The sequence below is a fragment of the Oncorhynchus mykiss genome, chromosome 16 (assembly GCF_057628025.1).
Source record: "Oncorhynchus mykiss isolate SJ-2025 chromosome 16, ASM5762802v1, whole genome shotgun sequence".
NCBI lineage: Eukaryota > Metazoa > Chordata > Actinopteri > Salmoniformes > Salmonidae > Oncorhynchus > Oncorhynchus mykiss.
Window position 1 is genome coordinate 36,962,944 of NC_143037.1, and position 15,399 is coordinate 36,978,342.

General features: G+C 43.6%; 1 protein-coding gene across 4 annotated transcripts in view; it reads right to left on the reverse strand.

Moving 5' to 3' along the window:
- Nucleotides 1–151: 151 nt before the first annotated feature.
- LOC110491865 (tyrosine-protein phosphatase non-receptor type 11) overlaps nucleotides 152–15,399 on the reverse strand; it is a 113,196-nt gene continuing 97,948 nt past the window's right edge. For all 4 annotated transcript variants that reach the window (XM_021565688.3, XM_021565689.3, XM_021565687.3 and 1 more), the window contains exon 16: nucleotides 152–3,763. The gene's annotated coding sequence lies outside the window, so the exon portion shown is untranslated. The remainder of the gene's footprint in view (nucleotides 3,764–15,399) is intronic.

The window sequence follows — 15,399 nt, forward strand, 5'->3', positions numbered from 1 at the left end:
TTTCTTGCAGAAGAAAATCACTTCACATTTCTCTGCTTATAAAGTCAATTTTGTGTTAACTGTCCAAGGACATCAGCAAATCACATTACTACAGCACTCAAGAAGGCACTAAACTATCATTACATAGAGACAGGAATGAGCGGAGATCATATTTCCTTCATACATTTTTATTAAACTATTAAATATTTAATGATGTTGTTATTTCTGACCATCTCATTGCATCAGCGCTATATGCCTGGACAGAAGGCGTTTGGGTCAGTGCAAGAGGGGGGGAACAGTCTTCATCCGAACACAGGAACAGTCAGTATACCACTACTCAAATCAGGCATATTGCAACCAACAAAGGAACAAGTATTTCTCTTTTTACTATGTCGACATCATATTCAAGTAAATGTAAAGAGCAGATATACAATAACTGATATAATTACTGTATACCTCCAAGAACACCGGTTTAGCTTATAATTCATAATCATGATGTTATTATCAATGGTGTAATAACACCAAAATAGACACACAAATAATAATAATGATCTTATAGAAAACAAAATGCTTCAAAAGAAAATAGGAAATGAAAAGAAAACTTACAACACTGACGGCGTATACGTCGAGCAGACTATCATCATACTGTACTCTTTAAACAGCCAACGGCCATCCTGACAGTCACAGATCACAAGCCCTCAGCTAAAGGACTCAGAAGCCTCAAACAGAATTTCAAGTACTGTGTTAGGGGCTAATTTCCACCTAAGTAAAGTTTTCACTCAGTGAACATTTCTCATAAGTAGAAGTTAGGATTCGCCCCTCAATTTCTCACCACATAACAAAAAGTTTGGACCCATAGAGGCAAAGTGAAATACAATACAAAATCATCAACATCATCATCATCATGATCATCAGTGCAACATTATTAAGAAAACAGAAAGCAAAAAATTAACTTTTCATTCATTGGGCAAGATTAGGAGTTAGGCAGGCAGTTGAACGACGGAGAGAGATAATTGCACAAAATGTTCAGTGATCACTTCAGAATAGCATACAACTTAATTTCAAAATAGCTACAGCTACCAGTGATTTCAGAATATACAGTGCGCTCCAAAAGTATTGAGACAGTGACACATTTGTTGTTGTTTGTGCTCTGCACTCCAGCGCTTGACATCTGAAATTATATATGAGGTTAAAGTGCAGACTTCATCCATACCAGGTGAACCATTTAGAAATTACACCACTTTTTGTACATAGTCCTCCCCATTTTAGGGGACCAAAAGTATTGGGCCAAATTCACTTATATGTGTATTAAAATTGTCAAAAGTTTACTATTTGGTCCCATATAGCATGAAATGATTACATCAAGCTTGTGACTCTACAAAGCATTTGCTGTTTGTTTTGGCTGTTTCAGATTATTTTGTGCCCAATAGAAATGAATGGTAAATAATGTATTGTTTCATTTTGGAGTCACTTTTATTGTAAATAAGAATAGAATGTTTCTAAAAAACTGCTACATGAATGTGGATGCTACCATGATTATGGATAGTCCTGAATTAATTGTGAATAATGATGAGTCAGTAAGTTAGACGCACAAACATGCTAACCTCTCACCATGACAATAACAGGGGAGGTTAGCATTCTAGGGGATTATGATATTTGTGTGTCTAACTTTCTCACTTATACACTTATACACTTATACACGATTCATTCAGGACTATCCGTAATCATGGTAAAAATGTGCAGGAGTACAGAGCCAAAACAACAATAGTTTTGGAGCTCAATGTAGCATGAATACAGTATTGAGAATGAAATATCCTACTAGGACTGATTTAGCTTTCTGAAATACAGACATTTCGGCTAAAAGGGAAATACTGAAAATCCATACTTTCAGTATTACTGAAAGTTACTGCATTGGTGTTAGGATGAGCAAGAGACGATGTAGCAAATGCGGCCCTCAGATGTGCTGCCAAGCCTTAGTTAAAAAGGCCTGAACCATGTACAAGTACAGCCCGACTCACACAGCAGGTAACACAACCTCTATGTAGCCAAACAACCGGCTTGTTCAAAAGGATGACATCATTGTGCCGCTGGCTAAATCCAGTGTGAACATCTTCAACATTAGATTTTTATGCAAAATGCTAAGAATAGTTAGCATGACGTCTGTCAGAAAGAAGCCACTGCCCATGACGTACATGTATATTTAAAAATATATTACAGAAGGCTCTTTGCTGTGCGGCGCCTCCCTCCTTATGACATCAGTAACGTCGGTTTTTACTCCCACCATCGTCACGCCTGGATTATAGCCATCTTGTAGATTGCTTTTTGGACATAAATCTATTATTTAATCTTGGGCTGTAGGCCATCTGGCCCAGTAATGTTTGGCTAAAGACTTCAGCGATGGCAGCCCACGTCAGTGAGCCAGGCTAGCATCCTGACTCCTCTTCTGTCCTCTCCCATCTTCTCCTATCTCTCGCTTGGCAGATGTTTAACCCTGTTTGTTATGCCATTCGATTAGGATGAAAACCTTTGCAGACTTTGTCTGAGGCCAACGTTGACCTCAAACTATGTTAATTTCCCGCATATAAACCAGGATGTGCAGAGCACATAATAAACAAAAACAGAAAAAAACGTATCCTGTGCATTACAAAATCACACCATTAATAACAATAAAATAAACAAGAATCCATTGAAAGGACACAGATTCAAACTAAATAAATATAAACATTTCATGAGTAAGTCTGGAGAGGAGCTTGTTAATATTGACTGAATAGGCGCTCAGCAACTGTAATGGTGGAATCACTAAAGTAGATGAGCATGCACGTCTTCTATTGGCACAAGAGATCATCGGTGGGACAAACAAGTACATCTCAAACTATATTGAAGAAATACTTCCCAGTACAGAAATGGAAAATATCTTTGTGGCAAATGGAAAATCCCTTTGTCAGTGAGTTGGGGTATTTTTTTTTATACCCCAACTCACTGACAAAGGGCCATTGCAAATACCCTGACTTTCCTCGACTTTCAAAATGAAGGTATGAGAGAGGGTTGAGTAAGCTTGTCTGCGCCAGTGCCTCACGTGGTAAAATCGCTCAACACTGCAGTAATGACTGCTGCTAGCAAGAATAGAACATTGCTGAAGTCTTTGATTCAAGTAGATGACAGCCAGCAGAGAGAGAGAGAGAGAGCGAGAGGGAGAGAGAGATAGAGGAGCAAATTCTGAGAGCGAGGAGAGAAATCTTCTCAAAATCTTTCTTGTCCCATCCACCTCACGACGGAACACGACAGAGAAAAGCATCACTTAAACATTGATATCACACAAGAGTACACAATGGTTTGTTTCTTTTCTCGATTTAGTTTGAGTCAACAGAAATAAGCAAAGGACATTTGTTGGGCCGGTGGGATGGTTGATAGATAGGGGATTTGGGTGGTGAGATGGAACAACTGTGGGAGGAGGAAGGGGGATACAGACACGTCTGTAGACAAGGCACTGTCAGTAAATGGTAGAGCCTGTAGAAGAGACATGAAGTCATGTGGGGGTCATAGAGAGAGAGAGAGAGAGGGGATGGGGGATGAAGATAGAAGGACAAGAGCCCTGCGCTACACCCCTCTCTCCGTGGAGGGGGGATGCTCCAGACAGCCAGCAGGGCAGCAGAAGGGGAGAGACTAGGAGGTGTCAGGACCTCCACCTTCACCCCAGGTAGGGTCCACCGCCAGGGGGTCCGGGGCCAGAGCTCCACAGGCCCCCCATGGATCAGGCGCTGGCGAAGAGGCACCTCTGTTGAAACTGAAGCACACACAATGGCACACCGTGTTACACAGAACCACTTCTAATAGAAATGCACACAATAAAACACAACTAATGAATCCTATAATCACTACTCCTTCAGAGTAATGGCGTCAGAGGGGATGGCTTCCGTTTTACGGGCTCCTAACCAAATTGTGCTATTGTGGGTTTATTCGCATTGTTTGTAACTTATTTTGAACATAATGTTGCTGCTACCGTCTCTTAAGACCAAAAAGAGCTTCAAGATATCAGAACAGCGACTACTCACCTCGAACTGGAAGAAGATTTTTGAGTCTGACACGAAGGATACACTGTTGCTCTTGGACCAGGCCCAAATCCCCTTCATTCACATTAAGAAATGACAGAGATACAAGGGGACAGATCCGGGTGCCTTGTGAGAATTCGTCAGCAAGTGGGTAACTCGCCTCTACCAATACGTTCGATTGGCCAACGTGCAATTACTAGAGAATAAACTGGATGAGCTCCGTTCGAGAATATCCTACCAATGGGATATTAAAACCTGTAATATCTTATGTTTCAAGGAGTCGTAGGTAAACGACGACACAGATAATATACAGTTGGCTGGGTTTTTAGTCCATCGGCAGGACAGAACAGCAATGTTTGGTAGGACGAGGGGTGGTTGTGTGTGTATATTTGTCAATAACAGCTGGTGTGCGATGTCTAATATTAAGGAAGTCTCGAATGATTGCTCGATAAGCTGAACACCACACTATCTATATTTTCCGTAGCCATCTAATTACCACCACAAACCAATTCTGGCACTAAAACCGCACTCAGTGAGCTGTATGTGGCCATAAACAAACTAGAAAATGCTGATCCAGATGCAGCGCTCCTAATGGACGGGGACATTAATGCAGACAAACATAAATCCGTTTTCACCTCATTTCTACCATCATGTGCAACCAGAGGAAAAACAACTCTAGACCATCTTTACTCCACACACAGAGACATGTACAAAGCTTTCCCTCACCCTCCATTTGGCAAAACTGACCATAATTCTATCCTCCTGATTCCTGCTTACGAGAAAAAACTAAAGCAGGAAGTACCAGTACTCAATACGGAAGTGGACAGATGATGCGGATGCTAAGCTACAGGACTGTTTTGCTAGCACAGACTCGAATATGTTCCGCGATTCATCCAGTGGCATTGAGGAGTATACCACCTCAGTCACTGGCTTCATAAATAAGTGCATCGACGACATTGTCGCCACAGTGACCGTACGTACATATCCCAACCAGAAGCCATGGATACAAGCAACATCCGCACCGAGCTAAAAGAAAAGAGGGAATGCATTCAATTGAATCAGAGAGGTGTGGAGAGCTGCCTTAATCGACATCCACGTCTTCGGCGCCCATGGTACAGTGGGTTAACTGCCTTGCTCAGGGGCAGAACGACAGATTTTTACCTTGACAGGTCGGGCTAAAGGCTAGAGCTGCTGCTTTCAAGGAGCGGGACACTAATCCGGACATTTATAAGAAATCCCACTATACAAAGTGTCAATACAGGACTAAGCTTGAATCCTACTACACCAGCTCTGACGCTTGTCGGATGTGGCAGGGCTTGAAAACTATTACGGACTACAAAGGGAAGCCCAGCCGCAAGCTGTCCAGTGTAGCGAGACTACCAGACGGTCTAAATGCTTTTTGTGCTCACTTCGAGGCAATCAACACTGAACCATGCATGACAGGACCAGCTGTTCTGGACGACAGTGTGATCACGCTCTCCGTAGTCAATGTGAGCAAGACTTTTAAATAGGTCAACGTTCACAAGGCCGCAGGCCAGACGGATTACAAGGACGAGTACTCCGAGCATGCGCGGACCAACTGTCAAGTGTTTTCACAGACATTTTCAACCTCTCCCTGTCTGTAATACCTACATGTTTCAAGCATACCACCACAGTCCCTGTGCCCAAGGAAGTGAAGGTAACCTGCCTAAATGACTACCGCCCTGTAGCACTCACGTCAGTAGCCATGAAGTGCTTTGAAAGGCTTGTCATGGCTCACATCAACAGCATCCTCCGGGAAACCCTAGACCCACTCCAATTTGCATACGCCACAACAGATCCACAGATGATGCAATCTCAATTGCACTCCACACTGCCCTTTCACACCTGGACAAAAGGAGAATGCGAGAATGCTGTTCATTGACTACAGCTCAGCGTTCAACACCATAGTGCCCACAAAGCTCATCACTAAGCTAAGGACCCTGGGACTAAACACTACCGCTGCAATTTGATCCTGGACTTCCTGACGGGCTGCCCCCAGGTGGTAAGGGTAGGCAACAACACATCTGCCGCACAGCTACTCAACACGGGGCCCCTCAGGGGTGCTTGCTTAGCCCCCTCCTGTACTCTCTGTTCACCAACAACTGTGTGGCCAAGCACAACCTGATCACCGACAACAATAAGACAGCCTATAGGGAGGAGGTCAGAGACCTGGCAGTGTGGTGCCAGGACAACAACCTCTCCCTCAATGTCAGAAAGACAAAGGAGCTGATCGTGGACTACAGCAAAAGGAGGGCCGAACACCCCTCCTCTGCACTAGTGGAGCAGGTTGGGAGCTTCAAGTTCCTTGATGTCCACATCACCAACAAACTATTATGGTCCAAACACACCAAGACAGTTGTGAAGAGGGCACGACAATGCCTTTCCCTCAAGAGACTGAAAATATTTGGCATGGGTCTCCAGATCCTCAAAAAGTTCTACAGCTGCACCATCGAAAGCATCCTGACAGGTAGCATCACTGCCTGGTATGGCAACAGCTTGGTATCCCGACCGAAAGGCACTACAGAGGGTAGAGCGTACGGCCCAGGACATTACTGGGACCAAGCTTCCTGCCATCCAGGACCTATATACTAGACGGTGTGAAGGAAAGCCCAAAAAATTGTCAAAGACTCTAGTCACCCAAGTCATACTGTTCTCTCTACTACCGTGCGGCAAGCTGTACCGGAACGCCAAGTCCAGGTCCAAAAGGCTCCTTAACAGCTTCTACCCCTAAGCCATAAGACTGATGAACAATTAATCAAAATGGCCACCTGTACTATTTGCATTGACCCCACCCCCCTTTGTTTTTACACTGCTGCTACTATGCTTAGTCACTTTACCCCTACCTACATGTACATATTACCTTGACTAACCTTACCTCGCACATTGACTCTGTACTGGTATCCCCTATATATAGCCTTGTTAATGTTATTTCATTTTGTACTGTTGTTTATTTTGTAAATATTTTCTCAACTCTATTTTCTTAAAACTGCATTGTTGGTTAAGGGCTTGTAAATAAGCATTTCATGGTACCTGTTGTATTCGGCGCATGTGACAAATACAATTTGATTTGATTTACTGATTTGCAAAGTGTTTTTGTGATGTCTTTCCTCATCTGGAATATTTGTGGAACCCATTGACAGAGAAGTATTGGTTATATGTCCATTTCAACTGTCTTGTATCTTATCAGACAACCCGCCCCTGCCGCCCCGTCCCTACATGGGATCTATTTAAGATGATGGATGTCATGTATGCACTGGTGTCTCATGCTGCTGTAACTAGTTGTTACTCACTATGCTTGCTGTTTCTGTAAGAAACTTTCTTTGCGACTACTTGCTATCTGTGTTTGAACCTCATCTGTGTCGTTCAATATTCTCATGTTGCAATTTTTGACTGAAGGGGGGATGTCATTGATTGTGAGGATCAACCATGATGCTGATCTTCTGTTGTCAGTCAATAGCTGGCTACAAACTAGCTAGCTAAGTAGAATTAGTCTTGGGAGTAGCCTATTGTAAAACTTTGTTGTTTGTTCCCAATGCCAGCTTTCGGGCAAAGTCGGTGCGCTCAGTGAACACATACCACATCACAGAGAATCCTCCCTCATCCTTACAAGGAGGAAGTAACCTATACTAGGCTAGCTATGCAGATGTATGCGCTGATATACATTGAGCATCAATGTTTTCTCGTCATGAGCATGGAGATGGTCCTTATCACAGTCATACGATAGTTTATCTCTATGCGGTCAATAATTTGTGGAAGAACCTTTGGCGACGATTACAGCTTTGAGTCATCTTGGGTATGTCTGTATCAGCTTTGCATATCCGGATTTGGGGATTTTCTCCCATTCTTCCTTGCTGGTTTTCTCAAGCTCTGTTAAGTTAGATGGGGAGCGGCTATTTCTGTCGTTATCTGTCGTTATCATCATGACAGAAATGCCTATAGGGTGTTGCTGTATACAGTTGAAGTCGGAAGTTTACATACACCTTAGCCAAATACATTCAAACTCAGTTTTTCACAATTCCTTACATTTAATCCTAGTAAAAATTCCCTGTCTTAGGTCAGTTAGAATCACCACTTTATTTTAAGAATGTGAAATGTCAGAATAATAGTAGAGAGAATAATTTATTTCAGCTTTTGTTTCTTTCATCACATTCCCAGTGCGTCAGAAGTTTACATACACTCAATTAGTATTTGGTAGATTTGCCTTTAAATTGTTTAACCTGGGTCAAATGTTTTGCGTAGCCTTCCACAAGCTTCCCACAGTAAGTTGGGTGAATTTTGTCCCATTCTTCCTGACAGAGCTGGTGTAACTGAGTCAGGTTTGTAGGCCTCCATTGTGTGACGGCCCTAAATTTTTCTGAACCGTCTCAGTGCTTCTCCTTCCAAGAGGGTGCTTTCCCTTTAATTCCCAATTAAATAGCCAGCATCAGCTGCGCAAAAGTGGGGTTGTGATGGAGACGTGCATGAGGATGTGTTCAACCCTCAGTTCCGAAGCGTCTCTATTCCGTTTGTTTTGTTGCCATTAAACGTGTGTTTTGTAGCATAATAGAGTTTACCCAGGATCGGATCCACTCTATACGGTGATGATTTATGTAGTTAGTTGTAGTTGAGGACTTGGTAAGAGTTGATATGCTTTAAAGTTCTGTGGTAAAATAATTGTTATATTGATTGTATGATTAATACTGGGTTTACACTACACTTGAATGAATGGACAAACATTGTGTGACAAAGGTCACTTGAGTTCCCTGAACTCCTTTACCGGGCTGGACTCTTTTTAGGCCCGAGGTACAGGACATTTCTGGATGAACCAGAACTCATTGTGTTATATTATATGTGTGTGTAATATTTTGTTGGTAATACACGGTAACCCACGCAAAAGAATACAGTTGTTTTTTAAGTTCTTTCCAATTTTTTAAGGGTTTATGAAAAGTTTATTTCCATCCTGACTTTTACATAAGTCCTTTGTATTGGTGTAGACTTGACGGACCAGATGGGACTCATTCCCTCCCAAACCAAAAGGAGAAACCAATGTTTTCTCTGGTAGGCACAACCTACCTGGCACCCCTATAAAGAATAACCTCAAGTCAAAACCGTTACAATGCTCGTACACGCTTTTTCAGTTCTGCCCACAAATTTTCTATAGGATTGAGGTCAGGGCTTTGTGATGGCCACTCCAATACCTTGACAATTCTATTTTTGTTTCATCAGAACAGAGGACATTTCTCCAAAAAGTATGATCCTTGTCCCCATGTGCAGTTGCAAACCATAGTCTGGCTTTTTTATGGCGGTTTTTGAGCAGTGGCTTCTTCCTTGCTGAGCGGCCTTTCAGGTTATGTCAATATAGGACTCATTTTACTGTGGAAATAGATGCTTTTGTACCTGTTTCCTCCAGCATCTTCACAAGGTCCTTTGCTGTTGTTCTGGGATTGATTTACACTTTTCGCACCTTGCGCACTATTGTTTGTACAGATGAACGTGATATCTTCAGGCGTTTGGAAATTTCTCCCAAGGATGAACCAGACTTGTGGAGGCCTACAATTTCTTTCTGAGGTCTTGGCTGATTCATTTTGATTTTACAATGATGTCAAGCAAAGAGGCACTGAGTTTGAAGGTAGTCCATGAAATACATCCACAGGAACACCACCAATTGACTCAAATGGTGTCAATTAGCCTATCAGAAGCTTCTATAGCCATAACATCATTTTCTGGAATTTTCCAAGCTATTTAAAGGCACAGTCAACTTAGTGTATGTAAACTTCTGACCCACTGGAATTGTGATACAGTGAATTATAAGTGAAGTAATCTATCTGTAAACAACTGTTGGAAAAATTAGTTGTGTCATGCACAATGTAGATGTCCAAACCAACTTGCCAAAAGTTTGTTAACAAGACATTTGTGGAGTGGTTGAAAAACAAGTTTTAATGATTCCAACCTAAGTGTATGTAAACTTCAACTGTATATTCAGAGCCACATCCCTGTAATGCTTAGAGAAGATCTCATGTTAAGTGTTATTGAAGCATTGTGGACGTCCCGTGTACTCCCTCTCCGGCCTCTAGAAGACCAGGCTGCTAGTTATGGCGTACACCTGTCACCATCGTTACGCGCACCTGCGTGTTATCAGACTCACCTGGACTCCCATCACTTACCTGATAAACTTCCCGATGTATGTCACTCCCTTTGGTTCCTTCCCCAGGCGTTATTGTTTCTGTTTCATGTCTGTGTTTCTTGTTTTGTATTATGTTACCTTTATTTTATTAAAAACACTCACTCCCTGAACTTGCTTCCCGACTCTCAGCACACGTTGTTACAGTGGATGTAGGTACACCTACCTCATCTAAATCCCATTATTTGAGGGTGTAGCTAAGTGCTAATTGTCAGTATGTAGATAATGTATGAAATGCTTGATAGTGTATGTGATGTAAACAGGTCTACTTTCTTGGGGACCTGAATATTGACTGTTTTTCCATTAAGGTATCCGCTCAAGAAGAAGCTTCTCACTAACTAGTGCCAATAATCTGGTTCAGATTATTAATCAACCTATAATGGTATTTATAAACACTACAGGAACTATATCATCCACATGTATTGATCACATTTTTACTAATACTGTAGAACTTTGTTCTAAAGCTGTATCCATTGGATGCATATAGTGGTTATATCCAGGAAAGCCAAGGTTCCAAAAACTGGGCCTAAAATGGTATATAAGAGATCATACAAAATATTAAGCTGTGATTTATGTGGACATATTTGTTGGTGTGATGTGCTTAATAAGCAGCATCCACACATGGCAATTGATGGATTTATGAAATTGTTCTAAAAATTACTGATAAACATGCAGCTGTTAAGAAACTGACTGTTAGAACTATTAAGGCTCCAGGGATTGATGAGTAATTGAACAAGTCTACGGTTGAAAGAGATGGGGCAAAAGGAGTGGCAAATAAGTATGTCTTCACATCTGAATGGCCAACTTTAATTGACTGAAAAACAGTACCAGTCAAATGTTTGGACATACCTACTCATTCAAGGGTTTTTCTTTATTTGTACTATTTTCAACATTGTAGAATACTAGTGAAGACATCACAACTATGATATAACACATTGAATCATGTAGTAACCAAAAAAAAGTGTTAAACAAATCAAAATATACTTTATGTTTCAGATTCTTCAAAGTAGCCACCCTTTGCCTTGATGACAGCTTTGCACACTCTTGGGCAGTATCGGCAGGACATTAGGCTATTTCAATCCTACAGGTGGTTATGTTATGTTTTGCCCCATTGGGCTCCCGAGTGGCGCAGCGGTCTAAGACACTGCATCCCAGTACAAGAGGCGTGACTGCAATACCTGGTTCAAATCCAGGCTGCATCGAATCCGGACGTGATTGGGAGTCCCATTGGGCGGTGCACAATTGGCCCAGTGTCGTCTGGGGTAGGCCGTCATTGTAAATAAGAATTTGTTCTTAACTGACTTGCCTGGTTAAATAAAACATTGTGACTAGCATTTATTTGTGGTTCTGGGGGGTTTATTACTATACTCTATGTTGTGTGATGGTATATCATGGCTGAGTTGTGCCTCTCTGCAGCATTCTACTGTCTAATACCTATGAAAGAATGCTGTTAAATCGACTACAGCTCAGCATTCAACACCATAGTGCCCTCCAAGCTAATCACTATTTTCAGGGCATGGGTCTGAACCCCTCCCTGTGCAACCTGGTCCTGGAATCCCTTACAGGCGGTGAAGGTAGGCAACAACACCGCTTCCACGCTGATCCTTAACACGGGGGCCCAAACAGGGCTGCGTGTTCAGCCCTATCCTGTACTCCCTATTCACCCATAACTGTGGCCACACACCTCTCCAACTCAATCATCAAGTTTGATGAGATGCCTTGGCAGACTGCTGGCAGCAAAATAACCTCTCCCTCAATGTCAACAAAATGAAGGAGCTGGTCATGGACTACAGGAGACAGCAGTGCACAGGGTGAAAAGCTTCACGTTTCTTGGCCTGCACATCACTGAGGACCTGAAATGGTCCACATGGACGGTGTGGAGAAGAAGGTTCAGCAGCGCCTCTTCAACCTCAGGAGGCTGAAGAAATTTGGATCCTGACCCTCACAAACTTCTACATATGCACCATTGAGAGCATCCTGTCGGTCTGTATGACTGCCTGGTTTAGCAAATGCACAAACCACAACCGCAGGGCTCTCCAGAGCGTGGTGCGGTTATCCCAATGCACCATCGAGGGCACACTGCCTGCCCTCCAGGACATCTACCCACTACCGTGCCCAGTACCCTACTCTGCCCCTCGGGCACTAGCCAGCTATTCTCAGGTACTCTACACGCTGGTAGCTATTTATATGTCTGCTGTACTAGAGTTTTTATAATTTGTTATTATTCTGTGCTTGTTGACATTTACTGCATTGATTGATAGGAACTAGGAACATTAGAATTTTGCTGCACCTTCCATAACATCTGCTAAACTGTGTATGCGACCAATCAAAATTGATTTGCTTTTCTCTCTGTACAATGTTTTGTGTTTATACAACCATGTATGCCTTTTCTATTACAAATTTCAGTGAGGCAAACGCAGCTTTTCTTATTGTCTGATAGCAGGGAGTCAATTCATATTGGGTGTCAGGACCATTCGGTGTGAGTTCTGCTCAGGAATGCATCTGTCCACCTACTCTTAATAACTCTGAGTATCTCTCCTCTCGCAGTAGCACAAGTTTGGGTCAACAGTGTTGGGTTTACATTACGCTTTTCCAGAGGTGGTCTGTGTGATGGCTTGTACGGGTTCTGCGGTCTGAAATACACTAAATTCCACTCCTTTAATATTGCAGGATCTCTCAGGTTCTGACTAAATGATGGACCTTCACATGTTAAGTTAATCGTATTCTCATACACACCGAGAATGAAAGAACTAGCAAATCAACACCAGTCATCATCACTAGAACTGACACTGCTTTGTCCTCTCTTCCATGTTACGCTATCTGCATGCTGAGCAGAGGCGGCACCTGGCTAACCTCTGATCAACATTGATGCTGGCAACCAATAACAAGATACTGTAACTCATCACTTCTCTGGCTCCTTCATAAGCGCTGCGGGCTAGCTCTGAGCTATGGGCCGCCCACTCCTGCATCAGCGCTGCGGACTAGCTCTGAGCTATGGGCCGCCCAATCCTGCATCAGCGCTGCGGGCTAGCTCTGAGCTATTGGCCGCCCACTCCTGCATCAGCGCTGCGAGCTAGCTCTGAGCTATGGGCCGCCCACTCCTGCATCAGCCCTGCGACCTAGCTCTGAGCTATGGGCCGCCCCCTCCTGCATCAGCGCTGCGGGCTAGCTCTGAGCTATGGGCCGCCCACTCCTGCATCAGCGCTGCGGGCTAGCTCTGAGTTATGGGCCGCCCACTCCTGCATCAGCGCTGCGGGCTAGCTCTGAGCTATGGGCCGCCCACTCCTGCATCAGCGCTGCGGGCTAGCTCTGAGCTATGGGCCGCCCACTCCTGCATCAAGGCTGCGGGCTAGCTCTGAGCTATGGGCCGTCCACTCCTGCATCAGCGCTGCGGGCTAGCTCTGAGCTATGGGCAGCCCACTCCTGCATCAGCGCTGCGGGCTAGCTCTGAGCTATGGGCTGCCCACTCCTGCATCAGTGCTGTGGGCTAGCTCTGAGCTATGGGCCGCCCACTCCTGCATCAACGCTGCTACTGCTTCTAAAATCGCTCCCGGCTGCACCCTCAAAATCATGGGCCTATTATCCTGTTCTGCCTAAGACATTACACTTGGTTGAAATGCTGAGATTGTGGAGCCTACAAGAGTTCCTGCAGTAATTGCCAATATGGTCCAGTAGATATGCTGGTTATTCGTACTGCATCGCAATTTGACATATAAAGCTGTTACATAGCTGCATGTGATTGGCTGGGTCATAGGTAGAATATCCTCATGTACCAAGAAGATCGCTCATCCTGCCTCAGCGAGGCCACCTGATGGTGCATCTATATTTCAGGTGGTTGGCTGTGTTCATAGGTAGAATATCCTCATGTACCAAGAAGATCGCTCATCCTGCCTCAGCGAGGCCACCTGATGGTGCATCTATATTTCAGGTGGTTGGCTGTGTTCATAGGTAGAATATCCTCATGTACCAAGAAGATCGCTCATCCTGCCTCAGCGAGGCCACCTGATGGTGCATCTATATTTCAGGTGGTTGGCTGTGTTCATAGGTAGAATATCTTCATGTACCAAGAAGATTGCTCATCCTGCCTCAGCGAGGCAAACTGATGGTGCATCTATATTTCAGGTGGTTGGCTGTGTTCATAGGTAGAATATCTTCATGATCCAAGATGAAAGCTGATCTTGGCTCAGCGAGGGCATCCGGCAGGACGTCACTATGGCAAGTGGAGGCTGCTGAGGGGAGGACGGCTCAAAATAATGGCTGGAATAATGGCTCCTGTGGTTCATACTACTTACAGTTGCCTATTTAGATAGGATATTTCCCATGTAGTAAGATGCCTCATTGAGGGTACCCGGCGTTGCGTCATATGTCTGCATTTACTCATGCTACAGATAGTTAGTATTCACACACAGGCCTAGTAGGCATTCATGTAACGGTACAATGACCTTCGCTGGTCTATTGACAGCTCTTAAATGGCGTATTATGCCATACACACAGTTAATCATCTGGCTGTTTTGGGGGATTTGGTATAGCATATCGTGCTCCCTGCCTGTAGTCATTTTATAATTTTTATATGACGGTTCGCTCTGGCAGTGAGCTACCCTGAAGGAGCAGAGCCTAATGCCAAGATTACACATTGTAACCTTTCTAATAAATTCTTAAACTTACATGTGGTGTTTTCTTTCTGAAATAAAACAAAGCCAGCACAGAAGGGAAACCTGAGTGTGGTTGCAACAGCTGATCACAACAGAGGATATTGCACCAATTGGATTCACACTCTACCTTCATGCAGCCTATTTAAGTTGGCCAGTTTTACACATCCTTCCCCGATGATGGATGTCACACACGCTGGTGTGTCTTGATGTGTCTTGCTGCCATTGGCGTTGCTGCCTACTAGTTAGTCGCTATACCTGCTGTTTTCTGAAATCCCACCAGCAACCTACACCTGTTTCTTCCTTCAGGGGATTTGGTACAGCATATCATGCTCACTGCCTGTAGTTGTTTGATCATCTTTATATGACGGTTCGCTCTGGCGGTGAGCTACCCTGAAGGAGCAGAGCAGAGTGCCAAGACTATGCATCGTAATATTTTCTAATAATTGAATAAACGTATACGTCGTGTTTCCTTTCAGAAATATTCTCATACACAACATTACCCTCACCCCAACCCCGTGTTTTTCAGATAGAGGCTCTA